Raw genomic sequence first — 25,700 nt, 5'->3', positions numbered from 1 at the left:
TTTCTCCAGGCTGATGTATCCTGTTGGGTATGTTGAAAGTGTAGAAGGGAAACAAATGCTTTTTTTTTTTTTTGGTTTCCGGAGGCCTGAGTTGCTGATGATAAAGAGTTGAGGGTGAGCTGAGGAAAAAATTGACACTCCCTATACTCCCAGCTGAAACTGATGAACAATGAAATCAATTAAGTGTATCGGTATTTGACCAATAGAATTCAGCGAGACCAAACTGGCTAGTTATGCCCAAAGAAAGTACTGAATTCACCTGCAGAATTAGTTGCTTTTCCAAGAAGAAGCAGCTTAGAGCAATCAGAAAAATCAGTCCTATGATGAGATATAAAATGAATATAATACCTTTTATTTCTGAAACTTTTCTACGTTAAGTTGTGTAGAGCTAAAATTAAGTTTCAAGCACCAGGAGTTAAGAGTGTGGGTGGTTCTGTAGGATCGTTATTCAGGGATCTGCCTAGACCCTGCTAGAGAGGCTGAAGCTGGCAGGAAAAGGCCCAGAGCCAGGATTTGTCACCCAAGGGTGTCCTCCATAATGGTTCCATGTGGGAGCCCATGATTGGATTAACAAATTGAAACAGACCCCAGCCGCCTGTCAACTTTAAGGAGAAAAAAAAAAAAGCTTAGTAACTGCTTTGCAAGCAAGCGCCTGTGCATCCTCACTCCTGTCTTCTTGCCTTAAAATGCAGAGACAATGTTTTGCTTGCATAGTTGAGATTTTAGATAGCACTCTGCTCATTGCAAACCAAGGACCCAGGCCCTCAGCTATAAACGCTGGGCTTGTGTGCAGTTAGATAGTCTGTTATCCCCAAAACAAGGACTTAGCTGTTCTGGTGGTCTGCTTTGTAATTCACATATCAAAGAATGTATCTTATTCCCCTCAACCCATGACTTCCCTAAAGATACAGTAAGACTTTGTACTCATGGTGGATTCTACAATCTCTTTCTCATCCCTTCTTTCCCCAAGTTCCTGCTTAGTATCACACAACTGTTAATGACTTTTTCCTTTGATTATACACAATAAATATGGGAGCATTTGATAGGCTCGTGGAGTTGGCTCCCTACTCCCTATCGATTTCTGGGTTTTTTCCACAGAGTCTTGAGTAATCATTTACTGTAGCTAAGATTTCTGCAAGCAAGAAACCACAGTTCCAGGTGAGAAGGATGCAGATTTATCTCTCCTACCCGAGGGAGAGAGAGTAGAGAATTGAGATCTGCTCCTTCATGGTCCCTTCCTGCCCCAGGGCAACTCCAGTTCACCTGCAGCCTTCTGGCCTCTGCTCACAGGGCCTCTGTCCCAGGACTGACTGCAGCCTTTTCTTCCCTGGTCAACATTTCCTGTGCCTTTTAGAAGTTGGTCTCTTCTCTGCAATACAACCCTGGCAGATGTGATGGTGGTCAGTGTGCTGGTGGGCAGTCACTTGGGGACTGCCAGGAACCATGCTGATTCTCCTGAGTCTCTCATTCGGGGTTACAGAACTGTCGAGCACCAGAGAAAGCCCATTCACGTGAGGCCAGCACAGCATTGCGTCACTTTCATTTTATTTTTGAAATTTCAGTGGAGAAATTATTTGTAGCTAACTGTTCCAGAATTTCGGCCACCTGCTTTCCTCACCACCATTTCCTTGTTGGCTCTGGTGCTTGTTTTAAGAACCAGGTTTCTTCTCTGGTCATTTTTAGCAGCTGGGCTTGCCGAATCCTTGATCTTCATTTGAAGCAGTATGCTTCTTCGTGATGTCAGACTGATTTTCCTATTTCTGAATATTTCGTGTACACTCAGCAAGTGTTTCAAATGAAATGCTCTTGTCCAATTTCAGTTTACCCACATTTGAAGATCTCCTGCTTTCATGCTGAGGGCAGTTTCTTCTTCCTGTGATAAAAGTTAGCAATTTGCATCTACTATTTGAAAGTACTGGCCCTAGGTGCTTTTGTCCTTAACAGTTTTAATACAATTCACCCATTAAAATGTACAGCGGCTTTTACTCTATGCCATAATTGTGCATTGCAGTCAATCTTAGAACATTTTCATCCCACAACAGGAAGCCCCGTACGCACAAGCAGTCATTCCCATCTTCCCCATCCTCCCCCAGCCCCAGGCAGCCATTGTTCTCTCTCTGTGGATTTGCCTGTGTTGGACATTTCATGTAAAACGAGTCATTTCATGTAAAAGGAACCGTCTATTATGACTGACTTCTTTCACACTGAGTAATCTTTTAAATGTTTGTCCATGTTGTTGCCTGGGTCAGTACTCTATGCTTTGCTATTGCTGAATAATATTCCACTGCATGGCTGGGCCCCACTGTTTACCCATTCATTAGGTGATAGTCATTTGTGTTGTTTCTGCTTTTTGGCTGTGATGAGTAATGGCGCCGTGAATATTCCTGTAGGAGTTTTTATGTGGACATTGGTTTTCAGTTCTCTTACGTGTGTGCCCAGAGAGCAGAAAGGCTGGGTCATTCATAAACCAAATGTTCAAATCTCTGAGGACCTGCCAGGCTGTTTTCCAAAGTGGCCACACAGCGTTACATCCTCACCAGCAAGGGCTGCGAGTTCCTCTTCCTCTGTGTCCTCATTAGAGCTTGTTACACTTTTTGTTATTATAACCTATTGTAGTGAGTGTGAAGCCGTTTCTCCTAGTGGTTTTGACTTGATTTCCATTACAGCTAATAATATTGAACATCGTTTGATTGTGCTTATTGGCCATTTGTATATTTTCTTTGAAAAATACATTTCCAGATCCTTTATTCACTTTTTAATTGAGTTCCCTTTTTATTGTTGAGTTATAGGAGTTTTTTTTTTTTAATTTGAAGATAAAAATTCCTAATCAGATAAATGATTTGAAAAAATTTTCTCCTGTTGCTTTTTCACTTTCTGGATGGTGTCCTTTGAAGAAAAGATTTACATTTTGATGAATTCAAATTTATCATTGTTTCCTTTGTTCCTTGTGTTTTGGGGTAATATTTATAATCTGAGGTATTTTATTTAAACATTTATATATAAAATAACTTAATTCTTAGGACCGTTTTAGGAGACGGGTTCTGTTGTTGTCCCCAGTCTATGGATAGGAGACTGAGATGCAGAAAATTTCACTGACATATCAGTGTCAAAGCTACCAAGTGCTGAGGGAGTTCAGACACTCATGTTTGTCCCAAGCATCTGTGCTCTTCACCACCATGCTCCACTCCTTCCTGGAATCGTTATGGAAAAAGTCTTTCCTTTTTTGATTTCTTGTTAGTTTGTTTTCTCATTGGGGACCTCAAGTCCTCATTTTCCTTGCAGAGATCAGTGTAGGTTTATTTTAGGTCTCATGTAGGCAGAAGCATTGCTATCAGTTTACTTCTTTATTACTCACTTTCCAGTGATGATTGTTGCTAGTTGAACTAATCAAGTCATGCTTAACTCTTTCCTGCTCATGACACTAAAAAGAGAGTCATTACTTACAGAATGCTCAAAGAAGAAAGTACTTGAGTGATTTTATTTTTCTAACAAATCAAACCAATCAAATAAAAACCCCTATGTTGGAATAGATTATAAGCCCTCCAGAATAGGGTCACTGTCATCCTTGTGTTTCATTTGTTTAGTCACAGTGTCTGGATAGTGCCTTGTTGTCCAGCAGTTTTGTTAGGATACTGTGCTCGTGAATCATTGTAAGGACAGAATTTTGACGACAGACTGTGTTGTTCATTTCACGAGGGAAAAGATCATATAGAAATACTGCTCAGATCTATTTTAAAATTAAGCTTGGAATTTTGAGAAGAGTTCAAGAAAGCATATAAAGATCTTTTTCACTAATTTTAGATCTATCTTACACACATTATGTTTACATAGCAGAGTAACTTATCAACAAGATTTGACAAGAGTAGTGTATTATTGTTTATTTGTTTTAGTTGAAATATTCTACCTGGGATAAAGTAATCAGTGCCCATAAATGAACATATATATATGTATTTCTATGCAACATGGGAGCAGACTTCATATGTTTCTGTATAATATATATGACTGTGTGTTTTAATCTGTCTGTCAGTGTTTTTAGTTTTTCAGCAATGTTGTAGCCTTAGAATTCTTCTAAGAAAATCACCCCCTATTCTAGTGCAGTTTGTACTGTGTATCCTGTCTTATGCATGGGATTCCATTCTTCCCTCAGTGAGGAATTTCCTCTCCTACTGAGGTAGTAGCAGAGTTAAAGGAACTGTGATTTCTAGGACTTTGCTCTCCATGTGTTTGCAGTTGGCTGTCAATCACGATTTTCCCTTTCTTGAGTTTTCATTCTTCAATTAGAATTTTTGAAAATAACTATTAATATGTTGCATCAGTCTCCCTAGAAACTTGATGTGTTTGTACTTTTCAGTTTTCAATTTATGAAAAATATAAATGCACTCTTGTTTTAAGTAGTCCTTTTTCACTAGATATTTGTTTACCTCTTTATAGTTAAAATATTAATTTCCCAATGAATGAATCTGTGTGCATGTTTTAAAAGATACCTTACTTTTTATTTTTCTTATTGTAACAGTTATATTCATTGTAGAGAATTTAGAAAATAAGGATAAACACAATAATAACTTAAAAATGGCCTCTAGCCTCACCTAGAGATACAGTTGTAAGGTTTGAAATTGAGAATTACAAGTCCTCTCACGTTGTTCTTTTTCAAGCACATTTTGGTTACTGAGACCCTCGAATTCCCATATGAATTGTAGCAGCAGCTAGTCAGTTTCTGCAGTGGAACCCGCTGGGATTGTGATCAAAACCACGTTGCATTTATGGATCGCTCTGGGGAGCACTGCCATTCCAAGAGCGCTGTCTTCTGATCCAGGAATGTGCGTGCTGTGTCTGTCCAGGAATTTAGGTCTTCTTTAATTTTTTTCAAAAATGCTTTGAGTTTACAGAGAATTATTTTACTTTTTTTTCTTTGCCTTTATACTGAGGACAAGTGTGCCAGTTCCGGGATCAGAAGTGTATTTGAGCCCCGCCACTTGCTGCCACCATGGACGCTGCACTCTTGCTTTGCACTGTGTAAAATCTTGCACAAAATAGGACCTCAGTAACTCTCTTTTGAATGAATGATAATATGATTGTTGAATGATGCTTGAGAGTCCTTGTAATGATGTATTTTTCCCAGCCTTTCCCCTATTCATAATGAAGCCCTTTCCCTTCCTTTCCTCCAGCCTGGTTTTAAGCCTGCCTGTGGCATTGATTTTCCCTGTCTGTAGACTCTTCTTTTCACTGGTTCACGATAATCTTACATGTGCCCTTTGGAAACTTGCTAAATGACAAGAAAGAGCAAATCCATTGCATGCTAGTATTTTTAGAGTGTGTTATTCTTGTATCGATTGAAATTAAAACAGGCTTACCCCCTGAGCCCTCCCATGAGCTTTTTCTGCCTTCCTACAGGTGATACTGCTCTGGTTGCTGCATGTCCCTGCACCCAGCCTTGGTTTTGGAGTTGAGTAAGTCACCATCAGTGGAGTACTCTCTTTAAAATTTGAAGACATTTGCTCCTTCTCCCTTGTTGGGGACTTGGATGAGATGAGGTACCAGATAAAGAATGGAGCCCCACCTCATTCTGACCCCTGCTCTTTCCGTTCCTTTCTCCAGGGGAAAAGAGTACAATTCTACAGTATAAAGATTGATTGTGAGCTAATGAGATAGACAAGACAACCGAACATTTATTAAATATACTTTCATGCCAGAAAAAAATGTATTATACACACAAAAAGCACACAGAGCACGTTAGTACCGTGCTTACAAATGTGGGTCCGAGTTCGAGTCCTGCTCTGGAGTGACCAGTCCTGTGAGATGGAGAAATGTTAGGTCAGCTTAGCCTCTCCCGGACTTGTTTCCTGTCCTGCAAAGACGGACTCGCTAGGCGTCCCACCCCCATAGAGGTGCTGTGGGGTGTAAATGACGTGCATGGGCAGACCAAGCACAGCTTCTCGTTCCTCGTAAGTGCAGGATAGAATGGATTTGCGGAGACGGCGTTATGGCCGCACCGTGTAGACTCTCAGTGCTCCAAAGGGAAGACTTGTGGTTTGGAGATGGGATTCTCACTTCAGTAAATACCCAATGATTGTGTTATTGGGCTCTTCTGATTTGAATCTATTCTTTGGAAAGTACATATTGTAGATATATTTTTTCAAGCATGCGTGCTTTTTTTCTTTTATTATTTACAGTTCTACTCTCTCATCTCTTGGTGTGACTTTTCATGGAATCCAGGAAACAGCCCTAAGCCACCTGCCTCTTCACACTTCTCCGTGGTGGTTTTCTTCCCTGACTAGAAGAGGGTTTTGCATAGGAAATTTTCTTTGTTCCCCTTTTCTTGCAGTCTCTCTCTCTGTCTGCCCATCTCTCACCTGTCCATCTGTCCATTTATCTACCCACTCATTCTTCTGACATGTTCCAAGAAGCACTTCAGGCAGCTTACAGAAGAATAGATACCAAATAAACAGGTGAGAAAATGGGGCCAAGTTCAGACAGTGAGGCTAGGAAGCGAGCTTGTGTGATGTTTGCAGGCGTGAGACACACGCCTCTGCCCTGTGACTTATCAGATCGACAACAAGAGTGTGCCTGAGGCTCCCAGCAGACACAGGGAAATAGGGTTTGTGGGAGATGCTCACTGGCTGTGAAATAAATAAGTGGATGTGAAGAAGCCCAGCCTTTCCAGCTACTAAGGCTTAGGAGGATATTTTGAGTGTCTTCCAAAATCAGAGTATTTCATCTTTTATATTGTCAGAGTTCTACATATTGTTGGTTACATTCTATACCTGGAAATTTCTCCAAAACTCCTTCCTACATGAGTCCCATGGCTCAGGAATGGGGTGGTCCTGCTCATTGACGGTGTTTGGACAGAAACAGAAAATGACAGCCTCAAAGGAGCCTAGGATTTGTCAGTTATGTTTTGTCAGTGCTGTAGATTTCAGAGAATGTTTTCACAGTTTCTCTCCATCTGAGGCCGCAGTGTGCTCTCTTAGCAGCATCAGGAGCTCAGGGCCACGGGATGGTGAGTGCTGACTGCACTGCCGTCAAGGCATCTAAGGTAGTCACTGCAGGCGTGGTGCTTTTACATACGGCATTTCATGTTCTTTAATAGAAGGTTTCAACAGGGAGTTAATTGAGTTAATTAACATTTAATAAATATGATAATTTTTTGAAAAGACAGTTATAAGCAGAATATAAGCTGTGAAGATTTTAAGAACGGTTTCATTACTGAAATTTCAGTAGGGAAGATTCAGTTTACCTTATTTATGCCTCTCTTTTAAAGTAACAAAGAAACAAGACAGAAAAAGCAGAGGATGATTTCTGTTCTTCCTCTCGGCTTGCAGGTGCCCTTACCTCCAGTGACATCCATCCAGACACCAGCACTGACACTGGCCGTGCTCAGAACTGCCTCAGCCCTGAAGACACAACTGACAAATAGAAGGGGGCCACGCCCTGCTTCAGCAGGTGCTCTCACTTAGTGGGTCCTTATGTAACTGTGCGGTGTTAATCAGGATCGCCCGTTCTACATTACATGACTCTGCTGCGGTGTCTCCTAGTTACTTGTTTCTGTATGTACTCGTGTATTTTCTCCAATGTGTAGTACTACACATCTTAAAATGCTTTTTTCAGATGAAAAATAATGTGTATTTAATATAATAAGTCTGAAAAAAGGGGCAAAAGAGGCTATCCTTATCCCACTACTCAGAGATAATAATTAACACTTTAACATCTATTTTCTGTTCTTTTCATCAGTGTGTATCAACTCTCTCATAAAAACCAGTGAGCACTCTGTGCCTGTTTACTGTGTGGAGACCTCCATTTTCCATTTGGCTTTTTATATGTTTTTCTACAACATTCTAATTCCCCTGGCATGATTTTTAATGACCAGTATAGCATTCTGTCTTGTGGAGGCATTGTCCATTTTACTTCGGACTTAAATAAACTTTTAAATTCCAAGTATATTTAACTGAAATACTGAAAAGAGAACTGTGGTGGTACTGAAAGGCCCCTATATCCCTTCCCCTTTTTTCCTGAGGGCAAAACTGTTGACAATGTGGTGTATATATTTCATGACATTTATGCCTATGTATATACACATACATACATAGATACATACACGAATCTGGGAAATCTATGTATATGTGTGTGTATATATGCTTTATTGAAAAATAAGGCCATAATACATGTTTTATGCAGCTCGCTTTATTCACTCAGGGGTATAACATAGACGTCCTCCCACTCCATACTCACCCGGTCCTTTCAGATAGAGTGGAGGGGTCCCCTGATGTGCAGGTGTGTTCTCTTGTGCAAGGACAACTTTGGTGGGAGAGTGCTGTGGACAAGGCCCTGAACCATGCCGAAACGCCTGCCCCATCAGAGCCCACAGCTTGCCGTGATTTACCGCTTCATTGTATTGATGGTGGACACTTAAGTTTTCTCCATTTTCCACTGTCAGAAAAGATGTTTGACTGGCATCCTTCTTCTGTAAATATTCCTGTGATCTCGTATGAGTATTCCTTTAGTTAAGGCTTCTGGAAATTTAGTCCCTGGATGTGACATTTACATTCATCACAGGCTCTTTTAAAGTGACTCTAGAAATTCCATCTCCAGTGGGAAATGAAAAGATGTAGAATTACTTATGTAACCATTTCTCTATAGCAGGATTTGATTTCACTTCAGCTTTTCATCCCACCATTGTAAACAGTGCTGTGAAAATATCCTGATGAGTACATCTTTTTGAACTGATTTTTTCTAAACGAAACGATTCCTAGAAGGGGAGTTCAGTCTGTGTGTACACACGTTTTTCAGAGTTTACATATCCATTGACATGTCGTCCTCCAAACACGTTGCTCACAGTTTGTTCTCTCACAGATGGACACTAGCTAGAACAACTTTTAAAAATATTTGCCAATATGATGAGCAAAAGTGCTTTTTCATTGTTTTAGTTTGCATTTGATGACCAATGAGGTATTCAGCATTTTTCACTTATTAGCTATCTGACTTTTAAAAAGTGAATGATCCCTTTTGTCCTTCGCACACAGTTAAGTGAGGGAGCTTCTTGTTGCTTTGTGACAGCTCTTTGTATGTTATGAACATTAACCCCTTGACTTCATCAATATGTATCATGCAGTTTTTACTTGTCATTTCTTGCCTTTCATTTTATTCAGTAGGTTTACTTTTGTTGTGGCCCAAAATATACTTAAGATAGTAAATGTCTTCTTTTTGGGTTTTATTTTTGGTATTATTTTAGAAATACTTTCTTATAATGGTACAAATCTCTTCTGTAGGTTTTTTAATCTCTAAGATGGAGATGATAATAGTACTTGTTATAGTGAGGAGAATTTGAATTAATATGAGCAAAGAGTTGTATTTGCTGTTATTAGTACTTTTTAATATTTACATCACTATCTGTAATTTTTCTTGTGGTCATTATGACAGGAATAGAATTTGTTCTTTCCAGGTGATTCTCTGATTTTCCCAGGACAATTATTGAATTCATACTTTGCTCTTTGATTTGAAATCCCACATGCACAAAATACTTATGTACACTAAAGTCTCTTTTTGAGCTCATGGTTTATTTCTGTCAATCTTACTTTATTACTCCAGCACCATAACTTACATATTGTAAAAATTTATTTAATATCTGACAGTGTGATTTTTTTTTGATTCTTTTCTTCCATCCCAATTTTTCTTGGCTAGTATTATGACTTTATTATTCCTGAAGAATTCTAAAATACTTTGTTCAAGTTAAAGAATAAAAACAGATAAGGGTTTTCATAGGATTTTTTAGTAAGTTTTGAATTATCTTTAACAGAGCATTCATTTTACAAAGCTGCTTTCCTCCATGCAATATGTTGATGTCTCTACATTCACATCTCTTACTTTACCCCTCAGTATAGTCCTGTATTTTTCTCCATGTACAACATGGGCATTATTTTTGAGTTTAGCCCAGATTATTGTTTATGTTTTACTTAATTTTGTAAGTGAGAATTTTTTGCAATTATATTTTTTAACTCTTCAAACTGACACCTAGGAAGGCAGATTCGGATTGTCAATACTCACTTTGTAACTTGTCATTTAAAATTGTAAGTATTAAATACTTGTTCCAGAATCCTTTCTTTTCTGTTTTTCAAAATTTGTTTCCAAGATTATCAAAGTGGTCGTAGCTAAGTAGTATATTTGGGGAGACTGATGGAGAGAGGTAGTGTGGCTCATGTACAAACTGTGAGCATTTTCATGGCTGCCTTTAGGCTGGAGAGGCCTCCGAAGAACCCAGGTTAGACCAGGGATGGCTTTTTATGCACTTGAAAGCCAGCATTCCTGCCTTTGTGGAGAAGCCTGTTGGGCGTGACAGGTAGATGATCAAGGTCCGATGGAGGCCATTGGCTGCACAGAGCGCTGTGACTGTGAGAACTGGCGACCATTAACATGGGAAATGCTTGGGGCCAGGAACACTGCAGGGGAGCTGGGGAGCCTGTGTGTTAAGGATTTTCCAGTCCTGGGAGTGAGAAGAGCAGACTCTGCATTCAGATCTGAGTTTGAATTCATCCTCTCTTGTTTAATGGTCCTCTGACTTTTGTCAAGTTATATATCCGCTTTGAACTCCTGTTTTCTTGTGTCTCAAAATAGGAGAATTACGGCCTGCTGCTAGAGTGTTTGATCAGGGTAAATGATTTGTGTCTATAAGATGCCACGTACTGTCACAAGTTCAGTGAGAAATGGGCTGTTGCCTCTTCTGCAACTCAGTGTTCGACAAGACACCTGGGGAAAGCCAGTCCCTAATTTGTGTGTGATGCAAGTAGGAACAAAATTAATGTCTTGCCTTTCGCTAGCAGTATTCTTACTCCTTTGCTTCATTTACTTCTTTCCTCCTTTCATTTCCCCTTTCCCCTCCTCCACCAAAAGAACCTGAGAATATCTCAGAACACTAGATTCAAATTACTTTAAAGGTTGTCTCATCCTCATGAAATGACAGTAACATAAAAAAATCTGTACACATCCCAGAATTCATTGTATTTGATTTACGCACACACGCGCGCGCGCACACACACACACACACACACACACACACACACACACACAATCAGGCTACCTCCCACTTACAGAGGAAGAAGAACCACTTATTCTGAGTTTTCATTCACTGTCCGTGAGAGCAAAGTGTCTTACGCAGAATTTCACCTGGCTTCATGCATGGTGTTTTTAGTTGGATTTCTGCTTTGTGGCCATAGAATTATTCTCCTAACAGAAGAGAGGAAGTGGAGACATAGACATTCTGCTCAGATATTGGTGTCATCATATTTGAGTTGGGAAGGACTTAAGACAGCATAGAGTTGTATCTGTTTATAGGTGAGAATCCATGATAGTGTAACTTGGACAAGAACCTGGATCTTCGGCCATTGTGCCCACGAGGGTGAAGAGGCAACTTGGTGGGGGATGGCAGTTATCCTTCTTGCTTGAGTTCCAGGGTCTTGCTAGTTTTCATTGCTCACCTGCCTTTAGTTAAGGTCCATGTGGCCTCTCATGGGAAGGTCACGCTGTTCTGATAAATAAAGTTACTAATCAGCAAAAAGCTCTGGACCCACTCATATTTCCCAGAGTTTTTTCTGCTGACCTGCTGACACTTTATATAAATGAGACCTAAGAAACTACTGGATATAAAATCCTTTGTGTTATCCTCGAGTTCCATAGGAATGGGGTGCTGTCTCAGGCTGTCTAAGGCTAGATCTGAATAAAGATAGGGTGATAGGCTTTGCTGCTGGACCCTCCACAATCAAATGTGTTTTCCACCTTAGTGTTTAGAATCAGGCAGATGAGCTCAAATCTTGCCTTTACCAGTTATTAGCTTAGTGACCTTGGGGAAGAAACTGTACTTAATTGTGTTCAATTTTCTTTGTTTGTAAATAAGTTCAGTATTTATTTTAAGGTTTTTGATTTAGAGTTGAATGAGTTAATTTCCTCATTTATACCTAAAATATATATCGCGTGGCTCTATGATGGTGCCTTGGTTGTTGATTACTAAGGCACTCGGCAGGGAGAAAGGGGGTGGGGGACCCCTGGATTCTAGAGCTTATTATATTCCAGGATATGCTTGTAAAAGACTGGATGTGCAGTGGATTTTTAGTAAATATCCATTCCTTTCCTAATCCGCATTGATTGTGTATATATCTTTATATTAATATATGAACAAATTTATAATGCAATTTAAATATTTCTGTAGAATTTAAAATATGTAGTTGTAACAAAAATACGTGAAATAAAATGATTTCACTTTTATTTTCTTTTCAATAAGCAAAACAAAATAAAATAGAAAAGAAAAAAAAAGGTTTGAAGGAGTAGAAATAACTTTCTTTCCATAGAATCAATTCCCTAACAAAGGTTTTTTGGTTGTGTTGTTAAACAGCATATAAAATTGATAGGTTGTGACATATTGGAAATGAGGAAACAGTGGAGACATACTACCTCCAATGAAGTCATTTAGTTACCACGTCAAAACTAGTTCTGCTTCCTGAATGACAGGCCAGTAAATCGGGAGATGAGGTGTTAGAGCAAGGAATACTGACTTTATTTGAAAAGCTGGCAGACCCAGAAAATGGCATACTGATATCCTGGAGAACCCTCTTCCCCAAGTAAGAATTCAGTCTCCTTTTTTACTAAAAAGGGGCGGGGGTGTTGTTGGTTGTTGCAAACTTCTTGCTGTACCAATTGATTTCCTTGGAATCCTTTGTTCTTGCAGCTGTCCATGTGGGTCAAATCATGGTGCCCCTGTAAAACCTCCAAAAATAAACAAAGTTTATTCTGTTTTACTACTTGTCATCTATATATAAGTGCAGAAGAGCTAACATCCTTAAAGATCAGAGCCCGGAGAATAATCTCTCTTGGATATTTCAGGCTAAAGGCAACTTTCTTTTACAAAAGCTCCAGAGCTAACAAGTCTGAACCTAGAAAACAGGGCAGAGGTTTAAAGCCAAAGGAACACATCTAATATGGAGTCAAATTTGTTCTTTTCTATTACAATTTCTTTTTCCACCTCATAAATAATTTTATTAAGAAACATGGGCAATTTTTTTTTTATTTTTGCTTCTTAATAACGGATAAGTGGACCAAATACATTTTTGTGAACAGGGATGCTGTGCGTGCCTTGGGGTCACAGCAAATTCTTGTTGGGGGTGGTCGACCCTGCAACATGCCTGCTGCCCCGTGACCCTTGGTGAGAGTCCCCCTAACCAGGGGCTATCTTCAGGAACCAGCATATGGGCATTGACCTCTGGAGACCTCTTTTTCAGGTGCAGGAAATTTTTTCAGATTCTGTGATTGAAAAATCACTCCAGCTGGGGAAAATTAGGGAATAAAGGAAGAGGAAAGGGGCTTGGAGTAGAGTAGAAGAGAAGGACAGAAGATCATGGAGCCTGGGAGCTTGGCAGCGAGGCCTCCGGAGAGAGAGAAGCAGGGGTGGGGATGGGCCCTGTTCCAGAACCAGCTCCTGCACCTGTCCCCGCGCCCAAGACACACAGCCTTTAATGACCCAGGACTCTCTGCTGTCTGGGCGTCACCCTAGGCAGAACCTTGAGAACAAAATTAAGGGGTGGGCAGTACTCACATAGGGGGTCACAGAGGACTTTGTTCAAGTCCACAGTGCCTTTTCTGGTCATGTGTCTTCAGTTGTCCTTTATCTCAGGATCTGAGGAACAGGAGCAAGGAACTCAGGGAGAGATCCAGGAAGACATCTGAGTGTGTTAGGGAGGACATTCACAGCGAAACGGGGAGCGAGGACACCTGCAGCAAAGTAAAATGACTTTACAACTATTGCCTCAGAGCTGCAGGTATGAGAGAGCCTAAGCCTGTTTCAGAGTGCAGGGGACAAGTGGAAAGGAATGGTAAAATTTCCACTGACAATTGAAATTTTGTTAAACAGCCTGCTACTCTTAATTGTATCACTTGAATGTAGGCAGGTGTATGTCTGTGAGCATTTATAGGTTCACACAACCCCACCAGCCCCTCTTGACCCCATCAGGGATGGGCTTTCTCAAGCACAGTGCACCTCCTGCTTGGGTGGGCCATGCTGCATGTCCTCACCTTGGGCCGGGTTGCTGCAGGGCACTGAGTCCCCAGGCACGGGCTGTGAGACACGACAGGAACATCTCTGCTCATAACTGAGAGCATCCGTTTCCCCCTGCAGTGTAAGAATGCCGGTGACTCAGTTAGAAGCATGCTTCAAAGCTGTCCGTGTCTTTGCCATCCAGAAGCGGAGCCTGGGAGCTTCCGAATTTCTCCAGAATGCGGTTTACATTCACCTTCGATAGGTGAGTGCATGTCCACTTACAATTGGAGGAATTACTGCAGTTTTTCTGAAACTTACCACTATTCCATCTGATTTTTCTGTGCTAGGATTCAGTATAGCCTGCTAAAAATTCTGGAGTCAGATCTTGAAACCCTGATGAAGAGGACTATTTATCTTATTTCTTTATATGATAGTATTTTACTTTCAAAATTCAGAGTTTTTGGTTTTTTGAGGAAATTTGGGGGGGTTGGAGAATCAACTTTTCTCTTACCATCTATGTGACCTGTTGCTATATGCCTCTCACCTGTCTTCTGTCACTTGTGAGGCAGTTCCATTTGTGACCCTGTCTGGTTTGTTCATGTTATAAAACATAAAGTCTGTAAAAGTACAGTCCCTTTTACTCTGAAGACATTCCACAAGTACTACTTAAATCTGAGTGTGGTTTTTAGAAGAGAGAATCATTAGAACATGTACTTGCAGGTTGCTAGTGCAAAATCCCCAAATCAATACTCTAGCTCAACATCTAAGATCTTTCTAATCTACCTTGGATTTATATGGATAAGTGAAGCAGTTTGCTAAGAACACAAGACCAGGTTTAGAATACAGGCTGGTGTAGCTCAGCAGGTCCTTCCATGCTGATGCTCTGCCAGAGGGTGGGGCCAAGGGGAGAGGGCGTGTCCTGCCCTCCCTGAGCTGACAGTTTCATGGCAAAGACCTTCATCAGGTGAAGAACTGGGAGTTTCTTCTAAGAACAGTGGGATTGAAAAGAGTCCTATAAGCGCGGGACTGACAGAATCCCATTTGACTCAAGTAGGGGAGAGCGGTTGTGGGGCCACTTGGGAGACTCGTGAGTCCAGGAGTGCAGTGCTGGTGGCTTCCACTTGAGCGGTGAGATGGTCAGTGGGTAAAAGCGAACAGATTGAAGACATGTTTAGATGGTAAAAAGAAAGGATGAATGCTGTCTGTGAAGGTAGGATGGAGTAAGGCCCAGCTTTCTGGGTGGATTAATCAGGTAAATGATGGTCCTGCTGTGCTTTTAGGAGGGAAACTTGCAGAGGAATTTCGGGGGGAAAACTGATGAGTTCAGTTGTGGGTAAAGTGAAAGGCTGCTCGATGTGTGGTCTGGGAACTCAGGTGAGAGCCAGTAGTGAGTAGAGGAAGGGGAGAGGGTTTTTCAAATCATTTTGTCTTGTGAACATACAAACAAGAATGAGTAATGACACACAAAACCTCTAAATTCTGGATTTAAAACCCAATAACATTTTGTTATATTGAGTGCAGAGGTTCTTAAATTTTTAATAGAAATTAAACAGATAGAAACAAAATAGTGGAGTTAATCAACATCTTAGAGTTGATGTGTGTCCTTGTATGTATTTTGATACCTCATCTCTTTATAAGCATAATCTACAAAAGCTTGTTTAGCATAAGATTTAAAAAAAAGGGATGGGGCACACAATGTTGTGGGTTGAGGCTGATCACCTTGGGCAAATTTTGTAGTCTCTCTGTGCCTTAGTAGCATCTTCTGTGACTGCCCCCGGGCCCCTCATCACAGCTGATTTCCTAAACTAGATTTTGGGAGGGAGGCTGCTGAAGGGATTAAGAAATGGCAAATGCTAGAGATACTGAAGAGAGACAAAAAAACAGATTAAAGCCTATAAACTTTGTACAAATACCCTCAAAAGTGAAAGAATCCCGCAGTGTTTTGAGCCACTTAGCGTAAGGGAAACAAAATCACGTGGACCCAATTCTCTTGAGCATGTGAGTATTGTGGGTGGGAGGATGTCATCAGAAAAGTGTTGAGAAGAGGCCTTTTGGTTTCCCTTGACATTTCCAGTAAGGATGGGGCAGAGGAGCGAAAACCCCCTCTTCACAGTGGAAGCTGCTGTTTTGTGCGAAACTGACCAAAGGTTGGAGACCAGTCATCAGCGGTGCTGGCAAATGAAGAGACTTCAGGTGCTGGGGCACTTGCTGTGACTTCCAGGTGACCTGCTGACTGGGGGCTGTGAGGAGGGCAGTAGGTTTGCAGGGTGACCCGGGCATAATCCCTGGCTCTGAGGCTGCTGGTCTGATTAGCAGACCTGGGCACCCGCAGTCCTAATGGGGCAGCTCATGATGTAGCCTGGGACACCTGCCATTCTGAGGGCGAGAAGAGGGCTCCTCTGAGGGGGTGTCCCTGTGGAGAGTGGAAACATCCTCCTGCAGGGGAGAAAGTGCCTCTGAGCACGGGGCCGGAAACACAGGCAAGACCAGCCTGAGCACGGAGGGTTTGGGAACCCGGAAGTCATACAGTGGCCTGAGCAGCCTTGTTCCTGAGAGACTGGAGGGACAAGATGCTGAAAAGTCAGGCAATGGTCCGACCCTGTGGTGGGTTATGAGTGACAAGAAAGGACTGGTCAGGCAGGCACGAGAGAACCCTGTGGCCATCCCAGCTGGGGCATCACGCCGGAGGGAGGAGCAGTTATAGACTTTGCCACTTATTAGCTGTGTGACTTTGAGCAATATCACTCCACCTCTCTCTACATATATCTTGATGTGTAAAGTGACAGAGTGACAGGCTCGTGTCATCAGAAGGCTTAGTTTAGCTCTGATCCTCTGTGTCCTGTCCTGTCAGTGCTACCCTGCAAGTTTCTGCAGCGGCTGCTCTTACCCTGAGATGGGAGGGCGCAGAGGGACATTGTAGAGCCTGAGGGCAGGAAGAGGTTGCTTTAAAAGCAGACTTGTAGCCGCCTGCATTTGCAGACCTTCAGGCAGTTTGGTTGAAGTTAGTGGAGAGAACTTTGGAGGCCTTAGTATCCTCATAAAACTTGTTTTCCCTTGGGGACTGGATTTAACTTTGCAGATCCATGTTGAAGATTTGAGCTTCTGGCAAAGCTGTTTTCAGAGATGGGTATATACATAACATATGGTATAAAATAAAATGCTTTTATTTAATGTGTGGGACTTTGCAGGTCTTGGGAACAGCTAAGTTGGCCTGGTCTCCACGGATGACAGTAGGGGTCAGCAGAGCGTGCGGGAGGGCAGGCTGACCGCCTTGCTTCTGCAGGGGGTTCTCCATAGCAAGACACTCTGTTGAGTTGACTCTTCTCTAAGTTTGGTCTGAGCAGACAGCAAAGTAATGAGTTCTGGTGGGATTGTATAATGACAGGAAGAAAGAGGAACCCGTGGTTTTCGGGACTAGAACACGCTTTTGGTTCGTGATCCAGTGTGTTCCATTACATAATTGATGAGTTGTGTCTATTCTGGGACTTGATTGAAAGAAACATTCAGCCTTAAAGTTAAGAGTTATGTATTATTTGGAGGGAGGACTCGAGCCGGGATGACAGCCTTTCAGATCACTCTGAGGGACTGCTCCCAAGAGGTAGGGAAGGAGCTGGGATATATAGGAGCTTTACAACAAAGACCAGGTAGTTGGAACAATAAAAGATTGTTATCTAAGAAAGCCAGGTATCTCAAGTTCAAGAATTTAGTGTTTTTCTATGTATGGGAGGATGTGAACATTTTGGTCATTGAATTCAATTCTTTAACGAGCACCTGGCTATCTAGGGCCAGTATCCTGTTGTTTCTTACTGTGAGTCCGCTCAGAGGGCACCACTGTGAGTGGCTGAGAGGCTAGGCTGCAGGCTTGTACTCGCTGAGGAGTGGCAGCAGCTGCTGATGACTTGGTTTCAGCATTCTTTGTTTACTGACATGGATGCAGTATTTTCATTCACATTGTAGTATTTTCATTCACAGTGCTCCCCCTTGGTCCTAAATTCGACCAATATTTTGAGAGACATTTCATGACCAATTTTGTCCCATTGTGCTAGGATGGCTCATTCCTAGTTAAGTTGAAGAATATTCTGAGCTGCCATTGAAGGTGTTAGATTTTTTATCAGGACCTGTTGATACTAAAATTTCTCTGGATCGCCTGTCTTACTAGTCTATTATGATCGAGGAAATGTTTGCCCTTCGTTGCTCATTCCCATACCTAGAATCACACTATTACAATTATTTTATACAGGGTTATAAATTTTATCTATTTCTTCAAGATGTTTAGCCATCATCAATCTTGTAGGCCTAGTTACACATTGGGAAATGTAACAGACAACAATTTTATTATATAGACAGGATATAAGTAATAAAGCTAGTAAAGTTAATAAAGTCACGAATGAGAATTTAATAGTCGAGAAGTTATATTTTTGGGTTAAAATTTTGCTTGTGTTCCTGATTGAGTTTGAGTCATCTTATGAGGAATTTCATATTTATGGTCAGGGTCAGAGCAGGTATTAATTAGCCTGGTGAGGTCTCCCACCTTGTAAGATCAACAGTGGCCTAAACAGAACTATAATTTCCTTTTTAGAATAACGTTTCTGAGGGCTATCTAGTTAGAGCCTTGGAGTAGGGAAACCCACCAAGGTAACACAGAAGTACTAGACATAGGTAATTTACCATAAACTTAACAGTTGGAGTAGTTCATAATCAAAGGTAGGAGAAATTATCAAAGTAATTGGCATACAGGCCTGGTTCGGTGTTTTGGGTCAGCTGTCTTACCTCAGATGTCGTCGTCTTCTCATCCTGGCCTGGGTAGATTTTTCTTCATTTGGGCATTGTTTTAAGGTGAGCAGTGCTCTATAGGCCAGTGCACTGCAGGGGCTGTTTCTGATAGGAAATGAATCCAAAAGTCCATTTCCTTCAGCTTTGGTATGTACGGTCTAGTTAAGAGTACCTGATAAAGGATCCTTCCATTCAGGTAGTAGACAGTTCTTTAAGTCATGCCTGTTCCAGTATGTATAATCCCCTGGCTGCAGGTCATGGGGCATTGGAACTTTACCCAAGGATAGATTACTGAACTTCAGAAACAAACCTAGAGTATTCTTTTCATAATTCAATTAACCTTTACAGCAATGTGACATAACAGCAAGGAATGATCTGGGAAATGTCTTAGTAAATATAGACCTCAATTAACAAAACTAGAAATTAATATCCACTAAAATATAATCTTTTTTCTCTCTAAAGTTACCCTCATTTTTCTCAAATATAGTCAAATCAAGAGTAATTTGTTTACAAGTTAAGTCTGATTATTTGATCATATAGGCTTTTTTAAATTGGCTGTGTTGGAACTTTTAATTAGGAGTCTCAGGGTAGAATGTTAATAAGGTTTTCTAAGGCCAGGAAAGCCACATCAAGGTCTTGTCATGGTTTTCTGCCTTACACATTTAGGTAAATTCTTTTCTCTTTAAAATCCTTAAAATACCTTGAGATTCCTATATCTGTTAGGAGATGATCTTCCTCATTTGTCTGATAGAGCCACTGGGGACCTAAGAGATTTTAGTCCCTTGAGGGATCAGATAGAGAGAAAAGATAACTGTTCCAAGTCTGCTTACATAGGTATAATTTATCAAATTTCTGTGAATCATAACTAGTTAAGGAGAAGAGTTTCTTTATGTCAGGGAAACAGGTTAAAAGCCAGTAGTATGTCAGACAAAATCAAAAATTATAACCATATTCACCAGTTTACTCAGTCCCATGTAACTAATTTTTTAATCAGTTTTCATTAGACATTTAAAATTTCTTACCGAGTTTAGTTCAGTGTTATAGTTTGAAATTTATTAGAAACCAGTAAATCTCCTTGAAGAGAAAGCATTTTGCAAAATCATCAGAAGAAAGCAATTAACTGTCTATAAATGACAAAAATTTAAAAGCATATTTAGACACCGTTACACTATAATCGATGAAGAAACCTGGTCACTATAACCAGAAATATGACTGGTAACATTTTAGATATGCCAGATTTTAGTGAGTCCATATAATTTCTAGAGTATCTATATTAATAATATTTTCTCATACAATATAACCTTAGAAGATTTATTATTCATTTGACAATACCGTGTATTTAACATGCCAAATAAATTTACTAGTTTAAAATCTCTCTTTGGGATGTTTCAGGGGCCCTCTGTAGCATCCCAAACTTAACTGGAGATTAAAAGAACTTTAATTAGAAATTGATATTTGGGGAGTTTGTTAAAAGATTTCAAAACACTTGGTCACGTAAACATATAGATCACTGTGAAGTAGTACTTATTCATTAAGAAAATACGTCAAAGGTAAAGGCAGAACAGATCAGGTAAGTGGTATAAGAAGCTTTACAATTTGTTACTGAAGGTGGATTAACATTTCAAGACAATTTTGTCCTCTTAACAGAGAGTAAACCAAATCTACTCTTGTACCAGTTTATGTCTAAGATTCATTTACTTTGCCCAAGTTGATTCTAAATTTAGCCAATTCCGACCACGTACAAATCCCTTTCTTCAGGGTTCCTCTTCCACAAGCCTTCCACAGCTTTCTATACTCATATTAGTTTGTTACTTATTTTCTATTCCATTCAGAAGTAACCAGCTTCAGGACAAAGTCACTATTTTTCATTAACAAAATATAATTCCATTCTTATATCTTCCTTTACACATTTATCTTACTTTCCTAGGATACTGAGATCATTCCCTTAATAATAAAGACTATTTCAAGGTGGCACCAACCATTTATTAATACTTCTAAACACCTTTATTTTCTCTGTAAGAGGAAGTTAAATGTTAAATAATTCATATTTCAATCTTATTTTATCTGAAAATGGCATAGCTATTTAATAAAATCCTATCATTTGACTTAATGTAGCACAACTCTAGAATTTAAAGATATCAAACATTTAGATTATCTTAAATATACATTTTAAAAATATATTTTAAAAATTTACCCAAAGCTCTCATCTCATTTGCATTTAATTTATTTAAATTTTACCACACCTAATTACTATTATATTTTTTAACAAATCTGCACCAGATATAACAGGATCTTATTTGACTTTCATTAAACCTAGGTTCAGTAAAAGTACTATACTTAATATTGGTGACTTTAAAGATGTCTATATTAATTAGAACATACTTAAACTAAACAATATCAAATATTATCTTAATATTGAATATTTTCCAGTTCACATGAAGGTGAAGGTCAATTTGGTCAGTTTTTATTTTAAAACTACTTAATTTGTAAGCTCTTATTTTTTACGCCAATTAAGCAGAGCTCTTTGACATTGATTTTTATTTTTTCAGCTGTAGAATTATCTCACATCTACAATGTGTACGCAGGCTTATAAACAGACAAAAGTTAGAGATTTCATAGCTTCACTTCAAAACTTACTTATGAGATAAGTATAATAATAGTTGTAGTGAACTGAATTTGCTTGCTCAAATCACTCTTACCATTTATGAAACAGACATTTAAGATTTCTTGACAAAGACTTAAGGACCCATCAGGGTTCTGAGTTGTAAAATGCCACAAATTTCTTTGCCCCTGAGTTTTATCTCGTTGAGCCAATTAGGCTCAGTCCTAGGTCACTGTTTGCTGTATTTACATTTCTGATCTGCAAGACAAAGACACACGCTTCCAGTTCCCCAGAGAATTTCTCTGTCATGCAGGCCCAATTGTATCTCCTTAATTTGCTTCTTTGTATCAGTGAGAAGAGCTGTAAACAAAGAATTCCATGTTTAAAATTTTAAGGTTTACTTTATCTTGCCTTTGAAAGCTTGCATAAGGCATTTAGTAAGGTCTCTTTTCCTTGAGTTATAAGTTAAACCCAGGGTAAACCTCTTATTATATTTTTTATTAGCTACTGAATATTAGTTTTTAGTTTTACGTTATATTGGACAGCTCATGTAACTCTATTGGTTTCCTTTACTGTGTTCAATTAATATTTTCTGAGGGATAGATACGTGCCCAGCCTTGTAATACCAAGAAAAGGAAGCGTTTATCCATTGAAACATATCTATCCCAAAAGATAATTAAGGAAGATGTTTATACAAAGCCCATTTAATATACCAATTTTACAAACTTTTATCTCAATTTTATTAAATCTTATACCTTTAATTTTTATATTTATTATGTTTAATCAATAATTCTTATTTCTAGAAGGAATGCCAAAAGCCTTTTTTTTTTTTCCGTGCATTGTATCTAATTTTATAGAAAAGTCTCTGGGATCCCAAAGTTTGAGCCAAAGAGCTTAGGCCCTTCTCAATTTTAATTTCATTAATTGGTCTGTTGTCCCAATCATTGATCAAGTATTTCAGTCTATATATATTTATATATATATATTTTAGCCCTATAAATACATATATTTAAAACTGTGGTAAATAAAACGGACTTGTTTGAACTTTAATGTTGGAGGTAGTAGGTGATATCTTTGGCTCTTTTTTTTTTAACTTTACGTAGTGTAGTATCAAAACCTTGCATGTAAATGCAAAAATGTCCATTTTATTTATCTCATTCAAAATAACCATATAAAAATATTTATCCATTTGGGATAAGCCCCTTATCTTTTTTTTTCCTACATATTTACAATTCTTTTTCCAGTTATTCAACCTAATTAACATTAATTATTCTAAGTTTTTATTAGCATGTCTAAAACCATTGATTGGAAAGTAAAAACACAAATGTAGCTTTTGAAACCAGTTTTTTTTTTAACTGAGTTATTAAGTTAAACATTAGATATATTTTTCGACCTTTAAACTTGATTTTATTAGTTACCAATAAAACAGATGTTTATACAGAGAGCTCTTTCAACTTTCACCAATTTAAAAGTTTTTCCAAATTAAAGGATCCAACATATGGCCATCAATTTATATATATTCATTTATATAAAATAAAATATATATATATTTTTTAAACCAATAAGATGAAGAGGATTTTCCACATGAGAGTGGGTGTGTTGCCTAAATAAAATTCAAAAGTTTACTCTCCAAAAGCTAAAGGCCTTTGTGGTACATGCTGATGAAACAAAGGTTAAGATGGCAAAATATCTGAAAATTGGTACAATCAAAGGATTGTTGAGAATCCCAATTTATTTGCGTGGCCACCATATGTACACAATATTTCTACCTTTTGTATGGCAGATTCCAAGGTTTCCTTTAAAAAAAAATGAAACACATATATATATACGTAAACAAAAATAAAATACCCAGAGAAAGATAAAAAGTTTTCATTTCAAGGACATAGGAAAAAACATCCAAGATACCCCTAAAGGGGATTTTGTTTTATAAGTTCAGAATTCCTAAAAATGTTTTTAACAGTCCTGGTTAGTTACTTTCAGGGTGAGGTTTTTTTTTTTTTTTTTTTTTTTTTTTTTTGCAATTAATGTTGTAAGATTTGTACGTATATAAACCTGGCTGTGGTATAAGATGGAGGCTGGCAATCTGTCATTTCTTTTTCTTTTCTTTTCTTTTCTTTTTTTTTTCTTTTTTTGAAAGTTCTATTCCCCATTCTAAGGTCGGGTTCTCAAAATAAAATTGCTAGTAAGTTTTCCCACAGGGACAACTATATGGCATGAAGTATTTGCCTCTACCAATCCTGCAAGTTTCTCTGTCACTGGAGAAAGCTGCTACCAGCCAGGAGGAGGGTCCCAATTTTGGAGTTGAAAGGTTCCTCATAAGAGTTTTACTTTTATCCTGAAAAATTCAGTAGAGGTAACCAAATTGAGGAAAACATTAGACCAGCCTCTTACCTAACCACTCAGTCCTGAACCCAGTGTCTTTCAACTTGGACCAACTCGGGACGTCTCCACTGGGTGAGTACTTTCCTGGTATGTTTCCACCAGCCCCACTTTGGACGTCTCCTCAAGTTGGGTGTTTCCTGTTATCTTTCAACCAGGCCCCACCCAGCATGTCTCCACTGGGTGGGTAATTTTCCCCCCAGTATCTTTCAACTGGAGGGCCAGGTACCTGGATACACTGCCAAATAAAACTCAGGATCATCAACCAATATGGGAGATCCTAGAACCAGAAGAGACTCACTCAAATTCATCTGGACTCCCCGAGGAGGCAGACGGGCACAAAGGGCCACTGCTGGTACCAAGGCTCCAGTTCCTCGGAGAGTTCAGCTGGAGAGAAGTCTGCTCTGGGTCCTTTCATGGTTTCCAAAACTTTTGACTGAAATACATGTGCAGCCTAAAAGTTAAGAGTTATGATTTATTTGGCAGGAGGACTTGACCTGGGATGACAGCCTCTCAGATCTCTCTGAGGGACTGCTCAGAAGAGGTTCGGGAGGAAATAGGATATAGAGGAGCTTTACAACAAAGACCGGGAAGTTGGAACAATAAAAGATTGCTTGTTATCTAAAGAAAGCCAGGTATGTCAAGTTCAAGAATTTAGTGCTTTTCTATGTATGGGAGGAAGCAAACATTTGGACTCACTGAATTCCTTCTTTAGACAAACACCTAGCTATCTAGGGCTAATATCCTGTCCTTTCTTATTCTGAGTCTGCTCAGAGGGCACCGTTGTGAGTGGCTGCAGAGGCTGGGCTGCAGGCCTGTCCTTGCTGGGGTGTGTTGGCAGCCGCTGATGACTTGGTTTCAGCATTCTTTGTTTACTGACATGGTTGCAGTATTTTCATTCACATTGTAATAATTTCTTTCACAGACTGACTATGGATAATCTGCAACCTTGGAAAGCAACCGAGATGGAATTACTGCAGGTACCTTCTACTTTAATAAGCTGCGTGCAAACATAAACATGGAGGAAGGATACAAAATGATTTGGTGGTGTAGGGAAGGCTTTCTGCACATTACAGGAGAAGGCAAGGCAGATTTCCTCTCCTTTGTGGGCAGGGACGTGATTCCACCTTTCTTTTCTGTAGTGGTTTCTGAGAACAATTTATGGTAATTAACCAACATTGACAAAAGTTGGAACACAATGCATTTAAGAGCTGGCCAGCTGGAAATTGTGTATTGGACAGGTGGATTTCATAGGCAAGTGATCAGGTGGATGGGAGAGAGATGGAGCCCACGTCTGGGCCCAGATTCAGGTTTAAATCGCCATTTCCTCACCATAGGGCCTTGGAATAGAATGTAACCTCTCTTAACCTGTTGGTGATTCTGTGAAATGCGCATGATAATACTCTTTTGTTCCTGGGATTGTTGTAAGTTGTAAAGAGTATTAGAGCACACATGAAGCACTTAACACACTGGCACTTAGCAGTGTTCACTGTGTGCGGCCGCCCCGCTTCGCGTGTGTCAGAGCCGTAAAGACAGCATGTGTCTGTTGAGGGCGCACTGGTGGCCCCTTGAATACGTTGTGAATTTGGTGATTTCTATTAATCCTTGTAACTCTGTGTGCCATGGGCAGTTATTTTCATGGACAGATGAGGAATCTCAGGGTAAAGAAGACTGTGTAATTTGCCCAAAGTCAGACCATAATTTTGGGTGCAGGTGCCTCGATTTGGCATGGGCCCCTGGGCCTTCTACCCTCTTCGTTAAGCACCAGAGCCAGATGTGGGGTCGACTGTCACCCAGCACAGAATATCCAGCAGGTAGCAAGACACACCTGGCCCTGTGCTCCTTGAGGAAAACTCCGGAGGGGAGGCAGTTACAAAAGTGATAAACATAAAAACAGATGACTGCAAACTGTGATCAGCTCTGAGAAGGAAA

The 25,700-nt window shown here is 39.7% G+C and overlaps 1 long non-coding RNA gene across 1 annotated transcript in view; it reads left to right on the top strand.

The window, feature by feature from the left end:
- The window catches only part of LOC135320992 (uncharacterized), a 97,552-nt gene that overhangs the window by 22,559 nt on the left and 49,293 nt on the right, over positions 1-25,700 (top strand). The window contains exons 4-5 of the long non-coding RNA XR_010380341.1: positions 24,255-24,403; positions 24,694-24,748. This is a non-coding gene — a long non-coding RNA (uncharacterized LOC135320992). The remainder of the gene's footprint in view (positions 1-24,254; positions 24,404-24,693; positions 24,749-25,700) is intronic.

Source organism: Camelus dromedarius, unplaced genomic scaffold (assembly GCF_036321535.1).
Source record: "Camelus dromedarius isolate mCamDro1 unplaced genomic scaffold, mCamDro1.pat HAP1_SCAFFOLD_200, whole genome shotgun sequence".
NCBI classification, from domain to species: domain Eukaryota; kingdom Metazoa; phylum Chordata; class Mammalia; order Artiodactyla; family Camelidae; genus Camelus; species Camelus dromedarius.
Note: the sequence above shows the minus strand (reverse complement) of the source record. Positions and strands in the feature narration are given on the sequence as shown.